We start from the raw sequence: 15,676 nt of genomic DNA on the forward strand, positions 1-15,676 counted from the left end.
CTTTCCTATACGTACTAGGGTGAAAAAAAGTGTGACAATGACTGCTTTCTTATTGTGTTTACAAATCTGAGTTCTGAGATTTTAACTTGTCACTGATAAAGAGACAAAACAAACAAAGAAACAAACAAACAAACCAAAAAAAGGTGACATGGAATTAGAGCATTGAATGTAGTAAAAAAGTAAAGAAGTAAAAACAGACTGGAGAGACAGAGGGGAAATAAACTTGGCAAAAAAATCTTGAAGTGCAGGAAGGTCAGAACAGGAGAGAGAGCTTGGAGGAGACAGATGTGCTCGGGAACAAGAAGGGTAAATGCAATTTCTGGAGTAGAGCGAAGCCTTGGACTCATTAAAGCAGAGCAAAACAATCAAGAAGGAGACTTTGGGGAGCAAAGAGAGCAATCACACCTTGGACAGAAAAAGAGAAAGAAACTGGGAAGTGGGCCTGAAAGAGGAGAGCAGGGGAGAGTTGAGAAATGAGGTTTTGGGAGAAGAGATAGGGCTTTGCTAGGATGGAGCTAAGCAAAAAATATTGCTAACAGCTCCAGCCCTCTGAAATGTCAGCCAAGGTGGCTGTCTGTAAATTTCTGGGTTTATTTATTTGTCTTGCCACAATATATGAAGGAATTTATTTAGTTAGTGAAACACATTTTTATTGCATTCTGCAGATCCTATTCTCCCTTCAGTGTACATGCTAATGGGAAATGGTTGAATAAATCGATGGGAAAACAGATGTCTCTAAGTAGTTTTCCATCGACAATATTTTCTTGTTATTTAGAATTTTTAAGAATATACAAACTTTTGGAAAAGTTCACATAGAATGTACTTAATTAATGCAGGCTAGAAATGCAGAAATTTATACCTAATTGTGAAATACAGAGGGTGATAAATGGCTAAATGATAGAATTCTGAATCACTTAATCACTAACATGGTCAGATTGCCAGTGATGTTACTCCACAGAAAGTGCTCCCCTACGTGAAAAACAATTGTACACTGTATTCCCAAAAACTATCTTGGACAGTGAATATAGCAGTCTGTGTGATTAATGGATTTGGCAAACACTGGAATAGATTAATCAGTCTTTGATTATGGTGTGTTCAGAGAAGTAAGGAAGTTCTGGAAAAAAAAAAAAAAAGAGCTCTGCTAACAGTATATTTCTTCTATTGAAACCTATAAAGCTTTGTATATTTTAAACTATTATATGTATTTGATCAGATATATTACGTTAGGAAAAGAGTCTGCTTCCTTTGCTGGTAACAATTAGTATGTCAGTCTTCAGGTGGGATACTCGAAAGCAGCAGAAATGCCTTGAGAAGTAACGCACGATTCTTCATGTAAAGATGAGGAGGAAATAATGAAAGTTTTTAAACGCAATTATTTCCTTTTTTTTCACTGTATATCAACACAGTGCTTTGAGAGGTTTTGTGGCTTATATAGTCTGGTTGTTGGCTTACAATACCATGCTGCAGCCTGAGCTAAACCAAAGCAACCTAAACCCCAATGAATCTGCAGTATCTCATCTACTAATACCCACATTTTTTGTCAGGGGTTTCATAATTAGCTAACTATATAAGAATGTTGTTTGTATTTGTTGGCAAATCTATAGCTTATGTATTCTGAAGACAAAAAAGAGGAAAGTAAAATGTCTTCACAGCAACTAGCAAAATACACTTTTTCTTCTAAAATTATGTGACAATTGTTATACATATTATATTATACTTTTGTTTTGGACAGGGATATTAGGAACTAAAGGATAAAGTCTTTCTTGTAATTGGGAAACACACCTTGTTTCAGATCCTTCCTAACCACATTGTCTCATTCTGAGTAAAAATATACATACTTACATTCTCTTGAGTAAAAATATACATACTTATATACATATATATACACACACATTTATATATAAAATCCTTTCTCTCTTTGAGGGTTACATCGATACACATGTACATAAATTAGTATAAAAAGAAGGGTGGCCTGTTACACAACTCCTTTTAGTTTCATGTGATGTGGGTAAAGAGGACAAACCAGATCCAAAAACTAGAAGGAGAAGGGTTCTCTGCCATGTCATTGAGTGGAGGAAAGGGCCGACTTAGCTGTACTAGATGCAGGAATTGTCAGGTTACATATGTTGAACCAGCTGCCAGAAACAGAGTGATTTCTGGCGTCTTGTAAGAAACCTGCTGGTGGCTAGTACGTGGAGTCATAACCTCCATATCAAAGCCAGGGACACTGTCTGTTTAGAGTCCATGTAATGGTGACTATGGTAAAGGGCATTTATCTTTAGTGGAGATCGCAACCCAGGATGAATAGTCTGGAATTACTAATTTAAACCTTGGCTGTATGAATGATTTTTAAAATTTATTTTGATTAGGCTCAGAAAAAGTGAGTACACTCCTTGTCTTGAATTTCAGCACCTTGGGGTTCCTGTCTCAAACCAGACCCAACAACTTGTGCATGGGATGCATAAGAGTGAGGAATGAATGCACAAAATAAGCCTGTATCACATGACTTGCCTTACAATTGACCTCTGTGAGACTCATCTACAGCCTCCCATAGGGATGTGAGTGAATACTGGACCCCCTACAGGTCAGAGAGTTCTGCCAACTTGCATCAAGTTTACATTAAAACAAGAAAGGAAAAATAAATTCTCAAACCTTTCAAATGGAGAAACATTTTTTGAATTAAGATTTATTACTTGGTTTCATAATCTGTTACTTGACAGTGGCTGGCTATACAAAGTGTGGAGTCTATTGGATTAGTTTATATAACAGATGGTTCTGTTTTCAAATTTACTCCAAATGTTCAGATGCTTTAGTAAATTAATATTTCCCATCTGATAATACCCCACAGGCTCCACTTTAATCTTTGGGGTTTTATTCAACAAAAAAAAGAGTTAATAAAGACCACTGGGAATCATTTACACTTGATTCGAAAATGACAGCCTGGGGAGTGACTGGACTAGGGTAAAATGCATAAGCAATGGCAGTAAGAGTATAATGCTTAGGTTTAAGGTAAAATCACAACATATGCAGTGCTGCAGTTTACTTCTCAAAACAGTTTTATGGGAAGATTTCAAAATGTTTCATGTGCTAGATGAATATGCACATTTCTTGCACTATCCAAGTTCCACTTATGTAAAAAGCAGTCTTGAATATGCATAAAGAAAGCAAGACCAGGCCAATAAATTAATTAAGCCTTATGAAAAACTCTATAAAAAGGATGAGTTTATCAGTGTAGTACAGCATCCTATCACAGCATAGTAATTGTAATAAATGGGTCATCTTATGTGGCTTTGAATCACTGGGGGGAGGACAAAAAAAAATCCAGGACAGCTTCTAAAGACCTGCAGGCAGTACCCTGTGTTGTCTGTTTCTTACTCAGTAGTCATATTGATATTCCACATCTGTATGTTAACCTTACATCAACCTTCAACAATTTTCCTTTCTCTAAACTAACATCTAAAAAAAACCCTTACTAAAGGATATTAAGAAAATAGGAACTGCAGACAGTGAAGTTGCTGTTTTAACATAAATTTGGTCTCTGTATATACGTATGTTATGACATCAGTTTCGATTACATAATACTTTTAATTAGACAGCCACATCCCACTTTTTCTACAAATGTCCAGTCTCGTTAATGTCTATGAAAAATGGTTCTCATTGAAGACTGGTTTTTATTCAGGAGTTTTTCACAGTCTCATTTTTCAACATATGCCCCTATGCATTATTTATCATGTACCATCCAAACCCTGTATATAGAAACCCTATATCCAAACCCAAATATAGAACTTTAACTGTGTACAGAAATATTCCTACTTGGGCTCTTTTGTTAATGCAAATGGATTCTTTCAAAAGCAATATGTGACCTTAGATGGGATTTCAGAACCCCTGAGTTATGTGAACAGACTCTGTATGTGATGTAAAGGGACTTTAAAGGTATTTCAGAGGGCTATGTGGACCATCAGGCTGAGTAGACTGCTGTCCATGGATGACATGTAGAGGGTTACTGGAAGGAAAAAAAGTGCAGCTTGAGTCTTTCCACAATGGAAACACAAATCTTACTCAAGGGTATGAAAAGGCACATCCTCACAATAAAGGAAGGAATGTCTATTCCTCGCCCTTGGTGAGGCATCTAAGTTCTTACTTTCAGTGAAGAGTAGGGAACATTTCTATTTCTGAATTTGTCCAGAGGAGGAAGCAGTGAAGGTGTTGGTGGTACAGTCAGAGTGATGTTGGTGATGCAATAGTTTACTAATTAGATGTTCACCTGACGTTTTAGAAATCTAGGTTTAGTTAGTTTCCATCTCTTTCTGACAGAGGAGTCAAATGTATACTTAATAGCCATTCCACTGTGCAAAAACCCATTCAAGTTTTTACTTGACCAAGCAAGAAAAAGGACAAGGTGAACTGTAATTCCTTAACTTAAGAGCTAGAACATGCAGTTGAGATTGAGGGAGGAAATGAGTGAGCAGCTGCTGCCTAAGATAGGGAATATCTAATTTGCTTTTAATGGAGTGCAGGGCTTTCTGATCCAGCCCTACTGTTGCCTGGAGTAGCTAACAACTTGTCCAGAAAGAACTATGGCAGACTAGAGTTAAAATAGTGAAAGTACTTAAGTTGGCCAGTCTGACATAATTCAGTTGACTTTACAAGAGCAATCTAAATGAAGAGCAGGGCTCATCTTGAGACCTTTTGGGTCTCACTAACCTCAGTTAGAGCAGTAAGAGCTCATCACACTTGCTCTGTGCTTTCATACTGCACAGCAAACAAAAAGCAACCACCTTGTCCAGTTCAGAAAATTTCAGATTATTTGACTTTCCCAGAAGCACCTGAGAGCTGCAGTGGGAGGGGAGACAGAAACCTTTCACCCAGGGAAGCTTTAACTTCTCTAGACCTGAGGAGATCCCTCTGCCTCCTGTGTGTTCCTGCCTCAATGTCATGCATTATGGCAAGACTCTGGTAGCTCTCCTCATTCACTAAAAAGCCTTGAGCACCATGCACTAAACAAGACCTGGCTTCCCTGGGAAGAGTTGTATCATTATGGATTTTGATTGTATTCCTATACATATGCACAAGTGAGGCACATCACAACATCATAAATCAACTTACATTACAACAGTAACACAGAAACGAAAATTAGACTGAAAAAACACCCAAATTTCAATCCTAAAAACAGTTGTGGATCCTCATGTGTCATCAGTGGGTCTGTGTTCTTGCAACATGTAACACAGCTGTTTAGCATTTGAACTAACAAAGTAATTTGTAGTAGCTGAAGGCTTTTATCTTCCACTAGGGGGGGAATGGATATACATACTTTGCTGGTGAGTTTAACAAATCTTTTCTATCTCATGAGGAAATTATGAGGCTTGGGTGTAGTAGGTTAACTGGTCCTAAGGCAAATATTAAGAAAGCCATAGGCTAAAAATAGAAACATACCCCAAAAATGATGCCTAGTTTCCTTTTATCCATCTCTGGTTTCCTGAGAGCTTTGGGATGTTCCCAGGTCAAACTTTTCTGCAACTAAGAGGGGAAGAAATTGAAAAAATACGACTTTAAGAAGAACACTAAGTATTACAAGATGCACAGAAAAAGTGTCTGAGTAGGGGAAATACAGTAACCTATTTGGTGACTGAAAGCAGGGTCATCAGTTTGAAAGCACTGAGCTGCATTCACCACAGATGTCAGTTCTTGTGCTACTTATGATGGCTCAAAGCCTCCTGGTGCTTCCCTTACTCCACTCACTACAGTCAATTACATCTTACCTGACAATATGTCCATGTGGTTTCTACATTATATTACTGTGAAGCAAAGGCGACATGACATGACATTTAGTACAAAAAAAGCCCCAAAAAACCCAAACAAAACAAACTTTCCAAAAATCACTAATGATGGAAAGATCTCAGTTCTAGTATCTTTGACTACCAAGCCTGGGAGTGCTTTTCAGTTTGGGTCTCAACCAGGTCCTCAGTCCTGTGTTGTGCTGAAGGCCTTCAGCTACCTAACAACCTTGGCTATGGATGGTCCTCTGACTGTGTCACCTTGGGCCTCAATTACTGCTCTCAATTTTTATTTTCCCTACCCCTGTTCATTCTTCTCTTAATGCCGGTTCTTCTCCCTCTCCTTCACTTGTGACAACGAATTTTCATTCAGTATGGGTCTCTACAGTTCCCACTGAAGTCAACAAGTGTTTTGCTGTTGACTTCCATGGGAACAAGACTTAGCCTTTCCTATTTTTCCTATCTCTTCACTCACCCACAGCTGTCATCTATCTATTCTTATGCTACTTCTCTAGTTTGGTGTTTTTTTTGTTTTTTTTTTTTTTTTTTTTTTTTTTTTTTTTATTTTATTATAAACGTCATACTTTTCTAATATTTCTCTGGCTTCTTTATGTAATCTGGATCTTTTGCTATTTAATCTCCCTAACGTTTCACACACCCATTCCCTTGTCTCTCTTTCATCTTGTTTCTTTTCCAGCTTTTGGCTTTCCTATTTTAACCTCTCTGACTAAAATAGGAAATGGAAAAATAAACGAAAGTACTAAGAGCTTCATACAGTAGCTGGGTGAGGTGGTGGTTTGGATTCATCAGAGGGTATTAGTTTTTCAAATTTTAATAGCCTAGATAGGAATCTTGTTCATTATTCATCTGTGTTAGAACTGTAACGAAATGCTGCAGTTGGGGGGAATTAGATTTCTAGACAGATGCTTCATAAATAAAGAAGCATTTCATAAATATCAAATTATGTCACTATCTTAGCATGAGCAGATTCTCTGTCATTACAGAAATGTGATAATTATCTCTGATTATTCATTATAATTAAAGAATGGATAATGAGTAGAAAATACATGCAAGAAGAAGGGAAATACCTGTAGAACTGAGATTTTACCTTTTGTCTTTTGTAGGTGAGCTTTAGGGGGTTTGTAGTATTAATTCAGCACTCATTTCAGTGGAAAAAATTAGTATGTGGTTAAGTAGTATCTCTGTTCAATGGTTCATTTAACTGTGTGTTTCACTAACTACTGAACAGTACCTACTCCTTGAAACAGGCTCTTTCTCTTCAAACAGTACTCTGTTCCCACAGGTGCCTTCAAAGATATAGTCAACTTGAAAAATCATTGTGTTGGTTTTCAAAATATATTTTATGAACAGAATTAAATAATTATATTTCCCAGTTTTCTTCTGTATACCAGACAGAAATAATCTATTCCCTGTCTAAATAGGTTCGGGACAGGCAACAATACGAAATTCTCACACACTTTCATGCCAAGATCCCTCCTTTTTACCTGAGGGGCCACTTAGAGGAGTGAGAGCTGAGACAGCTGGCTGAGGTCCAGGCATTCTATAAAGTTTCTGCTTGGAAAGGAGTCCAAACATGGTGGTGGTTGTTGACCTGTAGTACTTGTGACAAATATTTGACACATGTTCCCTAACTTATTTGATAAAGGGAAGTGAACTGCTCGTGGGATGCTGTTTAGTGAATAATATTTTTTTATCACCACCTACCTAATTGGGATTAGAACAGTGGTCAGATTTAGGAGATAAATGGACTGGTAATAAGACTGTGAGTAGCAATGAAAGTTCATTTCAGCAGATAAAGAAGTTTCCAGTGTGATGAATGTAATTTGTTAGGATTTCAGGGAGTATGGTGGCCTAAAGGGAAAGTAGAAGAATAAGGGAAAAGCCTGATGCAGGGAAAATGTCTTTTCATGTATGAAGAGGTAAAAGTATGTGCTAATATATCTACAGTAACTCAGCTGAGCTAGCACAAGTAGTACAGGTGACAATGCAGAGAGAATAAGGAGGAAGAAAACAGGAGACACACGACTCCTGGACTTGGATGTTCTAGAAAATTAGGTTGGAAAAGTCTTCAGGAGAAAAACTAGCCATGCCCTTTGCAACCAAGAAGCATATGACATCTTGGAGTTGCTCTGAATGGCAGATGAAACATGAAGCTGCCCTGTGATTGCTTGTTTTGGAGACATGCTGTGATTAGGCACAAAGAATTTTTTAATGGAAGTGAGACACAAGCTAAAGAGGGTTGAAAAAAAAATGTATTTTGGTTCAGTATTCATTTCCTCAAAAATTTTCACTATTCCCAAATTATTCTTGATGAATAGTTTCAAATATTTGCCTCTTTTATATTGATTACACTTTTATTTCATACCAAAATTCTTATTCCTTGTTCATATCATATCTAAAACATAATGAGATCTTTTACAATTTAAGTAGGATTGTTACAGAATAACAAGCTGCAAGTCTTACTGTATGCTCTAATATATCATAAAATCTGTATGGATACAGTAATTTACTACCACATGATCGGATAGGAAGCTGCCTATTCATCATTAAACTACTTGGGAAGTAAACAGAGAGATCAAGGAATTCTTGTCTGCAAAGTGCCATAACAGTTACATATTACCAAAGTGTTTACAGTAAGGTCCATTTTGTAAACTGAAGCAAGGTTCCAGTTATGCACCATCTGCACACAATATTCCTGTATCTTACTTGCATATAACTATAGCAATAGACTCATGCTTATATTTTATTAATTATAATATTCTTTGTGTGCAGAGATTTGCTTAGTTATTGTATAACTCTGAATCATCTGCTACTCTTTTGTGGATTTAAATGTAAATGAAGTAGTTCTGGCATTTAATTTTTATTAATCACAAAGTACTCTCAACTTTCTGAGAGTCTGATCTTTTCATACTAAGCTTATTTGATCTTCATCCAAGTAACCAGCATGATACTGTATTCTCCCAGGATATAATATTATAGTTTGCAAGGTTGTTGTTAAATGTATCAATAATGGGATCATTAATAACATCTTTTGTCAGTGACCTAGCTCTGACAATAATTTTCTCGTGACTTACATGAAGTAATTTTTTTTAAAAAAATCTTCTTCCAGACATTTCTAGATATCTTTTAGTTGTTTTCCAGTGACTGAAATAGTTTTAACTGTGGTATGTCTTGAGGTTCATACATTCGTTTCTAAGAAAATGTGATAATTGGTTAACGAACCATCCCTCTGTAGTTGGCCTGATTACTTAACCTAACAACTCCGTTGACATTTGCTGTAAATAACAATAATTATATGTATTTTTCATTTTAATGTCATGTTACACACTAATGTAAGGCAACAAATGTCTGTTGACACAAGTCATATAAATCTATTAAAATAGTATGACAGTGAAACTTCTTCTGGACTGAAAATTAATTTGGCAGAATTTCAGTTTATAAAAGCAAGGAATCATCATTGTTAGTATTTTCATGTCAGGGTAGTCACGTGATTGCAAAGAGTAATTCTCTGACTGTTGACATACCATTAAGAACCCCAAAATGCACTGTAACATGGAGAGGGACATCAATTATCTTTGTCTCCCTATTTACCCCTTTCAATTTGATGGATCAGTCTTGCAGCATTTATCTTGTAGATTGTCATAGTCTCCTGCAACAATAGCAAACTATCTCCACATATCTCTACATTCCCTATATTGTTCTCTCTTGTTTTCCACATAGAGAATAAAGAAAGTCCAACTACTTTTTGGCCCTGCAAAGAGACTGCTACTGTTCAAGCAAGGATCATTCTTCTTTCTGCTTTATCTACCTTGATACGATATATGGAGCAATGGAGTCAAGGACCAAAATGACATTCTTCACCAAAGACAGTAGGTTAGGGAAAAAAAATCAGTTATGGAAACAACAATATAATGCGTTAAAACAATGAGATGGAAATCCCTACCAAACATTGACATAACACATTAGCAATCAGTTATGCAAGTAGTTGTCTCTGTGCATTGCCATGAGAAAGTCCCTGCTTGTAACTGTCCTTCACTGAAACACATTCTTGTTACTCTTTCCTCTGTCCTTACATGTGATACACCAGAGTTATATAGCTGATAAGTAAGATTTATTATGTCATATCAGCAGCAGTCCCACCTTTGACTGTTTTGCACATACACTGAAAGGGCAGAATAGAGTCTAGAGCAGTAAACTACAACATTTACTGTGGCTGGTGTTCTTCAGACAGTGAATGTAGCAGCTAAGCTAATGTGCAGCTAATTATATGTGCAGAACCATTCTTCTTGCTGTTTGTCTTCTGTCTTCCTAGATCTAGAAATTTTAATAACATTTTTCAGATGTATATTTTTGTTCTAGGACTTTTTTGGGTTACCATAAACTTGGAGCAATTATTGTCCAGTTGGTTCCCCAGGTCAAGTTAGAGTCATCATTAAGAATCTTCATCTTCAGTCAGCAACCAGTAGGTGTACACGAGCTGGTTGCAACAGCGGGGAATGCAGGCATTCTTACAATGACTCTGTCATTGTGTGCATTGGCATAAGCATCACTCTAGGAACTTTACCCTGTTGTGCTTTACCCTCTTACCTTAGCTTTCCCAGAAGAAAGAAAAAAAAAAAATGTTCATTATTGGCTAGTTTGGCGGTTGCTTTACTCTTCTGAAACTTTCCAGTGAAGTAAATCCTAAACAATTTCCACTTGAAATCTTCCCAGGCACAACTTGAGTCCATTTCCCCTCATCCTATCATCAGTAATTTGGGAGAAGAAACCAACACCAGCCTCACTACAATCTCTTTTTAGGTAGTTGTAGAGAACAATAAGGTCTCCTCTCAGTCTCCTCTTCTCCAGACTAAACAACCCCAGTTCCCTAAGCCAGTCCCCACAACACATGTTTTCCAGCCCTCTCACCAGCCTCCTTGCCCTTCTCTGGACCCACTCCAACACCTCAGTGTCTTTCTTATCCTGTTGTGCCCAAAACTGGACACAGTACTCAAGGTGAGGTCTCACCAATGCCGAGTCCAGGGGCACGATCACCTCCCTACTCTTGCTGGTCACATCGTTTCTGATCCAGGCCAGGATGCTGGTGGTCTTCTTGGCCACCTGGGCACACTGCTGGCTCCTGTTCAGTCGGCTGTCCACCAACACCCCCAGGTCTTTTTCCTCCAGGCAGCTTTCCAGCCACTTCTGCCCAAGCCTGTTACATTGCCTGGGGTTGCTGTGACCCAAGTGCAGGACCCAGCACTTGGCCTTGTTAAACCTCATACAACTGACCTCAGCCCATTGCTCCAGCCTGTCCAAATCCCTCTGCAGATCCTTCCTGGCCTCAAGCAGATCAACACTCCCACTTGATTTTGTGTCATCTGCAAATTTACTGAGGGTGCACTCAATCCCCTCGTCCAGGTGATTGATAAAGATATTAAACTTGATCGGTCCCAAAATCAAGCCTAATTGAGACAATATTTATCACCTTTCTTCAGATGAGAGGCTAAAACTTAGGTTGTTAGCATTACAGAATCATAGAAATTAAAGATGGAAAAAATTTATTAGATCATCTACAGTAGTTCATCATCTTGCCAATACAAGCATTTTACTATAGAACAACAACTCCTTGCCCAAAGCCGCAGAGACAATCAGTGTCAGAGCCAGGATTAAAACTCAAGGAGTTCCTGGCTCCCTGTTCTCTACTCAGACAACAAGAGCATACTGCAGAAAAGCTAGATTGTCCAAACATTAACAAAAAACAGCAGGGATGATTTGATTAATTCAGATTCATTGCTAAAAGGGCTGTAGTGGTTTTGATTAGCCCTTGGGCCCTCAGCAGGCTTAGAGGGGTGTGTGTGGTAAATTCCCTTTTACCAGTACTACCTAGATCATCTCCAAATGATATGTGTTCTTGAGAAACATGCAATTAAAACACTACTTCAAGCAAATCCCTGTGAATATCTGGATCAGCATCTTTATAATAAATAGGTCAGACTTAATCCTGTAAGCTCTTGAAGGCAGGGGCTGCATTTTCAATATGTCCATACAGTGCCTTACTGGACACTCTAAACAGTACAGTGATACAAATTAGTAATAATTCACATTTGTTTCTTGAACACGTGAGCTAAATTAAAAGTTATTTCTGAGGTGTAGCTTCACTTGTCCTTAAGCAGTTGCTCCATTACCATTCTATATGCTTAGTTCACAGGGCTATTTGTGAGTATTAGTTTTTCTGGATCCCACAGATATTTGCAAGGATGAATATTAATTGGTAAGTGCTTATTATTGTTGTTATTATTATTATTCCATAACATGCAGTATATATATATATATTTTCTATAGATGATCATGTAGTGTCTATTCAAAGAACACTTAAAAAGTCAATATTTACCACACAGCTTGATTTTCACTTCAACACCAGAATTTTCATACATAGGCATCTACAACAATAGAACAATATTATTATTTTAATATAAAACAATATTATTATTTGGATGGGAAACACCACCTAATATTAAAGGTTTCTTATGTATCTCATTATAAAATCTAATTTTCAGTAGCTAAACTTTAACTATTTAAGGAAACATTATTATTTCAGTGATACGTATCTACCTCAGACAGGATATGTTTGGAGAAAATTTTACTTTGAATAGTCCAGTTATTTCTAGGAAGTCAAGAAAAAATATAACTGTTTCAGTGGAAAGAATTGGATCATCATGTTTTGGAGTAGGAATATAGAATTTTGTCAAAATCATCTTTATGTTGGATGTCTATTTTCTTCCTGTTTTCAAGATGTTATGAATTGTTCTGGCAGCAATTTTTCTTTACTTAACTTCTTCCCACTTAAAAATGAAGCTTTCCACTGATCTGATTCTGTTTACTCTTGAACACCAAGGTTTTTACCACTTCAGGACTCTTTTGGTCCTTCCCCAGTTGTCAGATGACTTCTCAAATGCTAACAAATGACACTCAGTGTTGAGTTTTACACTGCATTTTAGCAGGATTCTGAGAATGAGTGGTTACATGCTGTGGCAATGCTGAAGGTAATGAGAATTAGCTCTCTGCATGTAGCTAAGGTTGTGCTTTCACAGTCACTTAAAGATGATCTAAGTAGATGCTTCTGCCAAAGGTGGTGACCTCACCTATCCTCAGACAATGGTGGCATATTCCTGCTTCTTGACTTTTAGAGAACTAATCCAGATAGACTACAAACTTTTTGGCTGAACTAGTTTGCTGACACTGTAGCCATGCAGATGCTAACAAAGGAGTGGGAGCAAAACTGCTGGCTTATGGCAGGGACAGGGAATGTTAGCTCATATAGTTAGTAGCTGAAAATATCTTAAGCTAACAGTTGATAGCAGTCATGTCCTCCTCACCTTTCCATTGACTACATATAATCCTTCCATTCAGTCAACAGTCCATTAGTACAGATATTAGTTGACAAGACATGGCTGGTGAACATCAACTTTTGAATATGCTGCTAGGGATTTTTATCTGCTACTTGAAAACTGTTAGGGATAGTCATAGAATTTTGTTGTATGCTTGTACTTCCTTTATTGAATTGCAGACCACCTGTTTTGCACATGCATTTTGGTCACAAAGGATGGACTCCATTTTAATTAACTTTAGATGTCTGTAATATAAACATTGAAAACTGAGCTGACCCACCTAGGCTCCCTTTAATTGATGAAATGTTATTGGGACGTCTCGATTTGGACTTGTTTCAATAATCTCTCTTCCGAAGTATTAATCATGCTCTAGAAATGCTTTCCTTGGTCTGTTGGATAAATAAAGGTTAATCCTCTGCAGATAAGTAGTCATAACATATACACTTTTACACGAGAATAAGTCAATCAAAAAGCCTAACCATCTAACCTGGTAAACTCAAGGACTGGTTAGGCAAGGAGACTTGTTCAGAGAGAAACTGGAATTGGTTGGCAGATTCATGATATAGCTAGGAGTAAATGTGGCTGAAGGCAAGAATAACCAATAAGAACAATCAATTACCAGCTCCCTTCCTCTTCTAAATGATAGCAGTCTGTGTCATACAGCAAGATATATTCATCCCTACTCACGACTTAGGTAGATATTAGAATAATTCATCTTGGTTAATGTTGCCAATTTCACACTTTGCTGTTTTGAAAACATAGGCTTATTCAAAGCCAAACACTCGAAAATGAGAATTACCATTAAATTACGGTAAAAATCATCCCTAATGGATAATCATCTATGCTACACTGTTTACGAGATGAGAATTTGAATGTAAAGGTTGTACATACCTATGTGAAAAAAACAGAACAAGGTAAGCTTGGAAGAACTAAATCAGTAGCCTCTGCCCACATTCCAAGAGGAGGAAATAACAAACAAGTAAGAAAATATATCAGTCCAGCGTGCTATTGTACTGCTACATGCAAAGAGGTTGAAAGGATTTAAACACGTAGACTTTTTTTTTTTAGAAAAAAAACAAAACTTGAGAAAAAACAATCCTTGCAAACTGCAAATAACTGTTTCTAAAAGCTTTAAAAGTACTTGTTTTTTTTTTTTAATTGTATCTGACATCTAATTTTATACAGTAATATAGTCATGTTTTGTTTGATGTTATGTATCAGATGATGACTGAATCAGTTCTATCTACATAATAAAAATTAGACAAATTTTAAGTATTAATTTTAATGACAAAGCAGTAATGTTAGCTTACAATTAAATGAAATTATATTTTAAATTTAAAAAGTAGAAATACATTAACTGCAATTGAATAATATGTAAGGAATAGCTAACTTTCCAGCTGGGTATTTACAACCTTTGGCTTGTAACTAACACTAACTTCAGTTAGATTTAAGTGGTTAGGTTAAGCATGAGGCTTGAGAACAACTTCATCGTATGAGAACAGGGGGTGGTCCCAATGAGAAGCACATCTGTAAGTTTTGTATAATATGAATTCCCTGGCTCCAGTTGCAGATCATGCCATTGTTTCTTAATAGCTCTGTGAATCCTCCCTGTGTCAGTGCAAACCATTGTTAAAGTTTAATACTACTTCTGTGCTGCTTAGTTTTTTTAGTTTTCTTGGCACACTCCACTGAGGAAGAGGAATGCTTAGGGCTAAAAATGAGTAACTTAATTAGAGTAAGGCCTTCTATTACTGGGCCAAATTCTGAGTCCATCAAGTGAGCAGAACTCCCACCAGTTTGAGAGGAACTTTTGTTCAACTGACTGCCTAACTTGAGTCATTGTCCCTTGTTAACCTCTGGTAGCTTAGTTAGTCTCATTGCAAGACTCACAGGGAAAACCATCTTTTGCTGGTGATGCAGAGTACCTCTGTTATAGCAGCTGAGGGTTTGTTTTTCAGTTACTACTGCTGCATTCTAGCAGATCAAGAGTAAAATTCTTGATTGTTTTTCAGTAAAAACAAAATCTAGTTGGAAATGAGTTGCATATGCTTGCAAGATGATTGGTTTTGCTAGTCTAGCTAACTACCTCAAATTCTCTGTAATTTTGGATGAGCAAGCCATGGGGGGGAATTTTGTTGTGCTGCACTCAAGGATGGTTGAATTTCACAGATGAATAAGCAGGGGTTTCTCCCTCCACATCTGTTTATGACAGCTGGTAAACTATATAATCTGGAATGCTTCTGGAAGAAAGGGAGAGTGCTGTAAGAATTATGACTTTAAAGTTTATTTTCTAAGGGTTTTAATCCGGATGCATGCAGTTACTTTGCTCTCAAAGCAAAAGTATCTTATGGAAGAACTATTATTAGCATTTTTATTGCTTAAGGAACTCATGAAAAGAATGTAAAGGAAAAAAAAGCAGCCAGCTCCTTGTCAAATGTCAGCTTTTGTGATCAGTTAGGGTAAGACTTTCTGAAATCTCAAATTTTCTTCACACCGTCTTTTCAAGTCAGC

Source organism: Merops nubicus, unplaced genomic scaffold, assembly GCF_000691845.1.
Source record: "Merops nubicus isolate BGI_N331 unplaced genomic scaffold, ASM69184v1 scaffold11378, whole genome shotgun sequence".
NCBI lineage: Eukaryota > Metazoa > Chordata > Aves > Coraciiformes > Meropidae > Merops > Merops nubicus.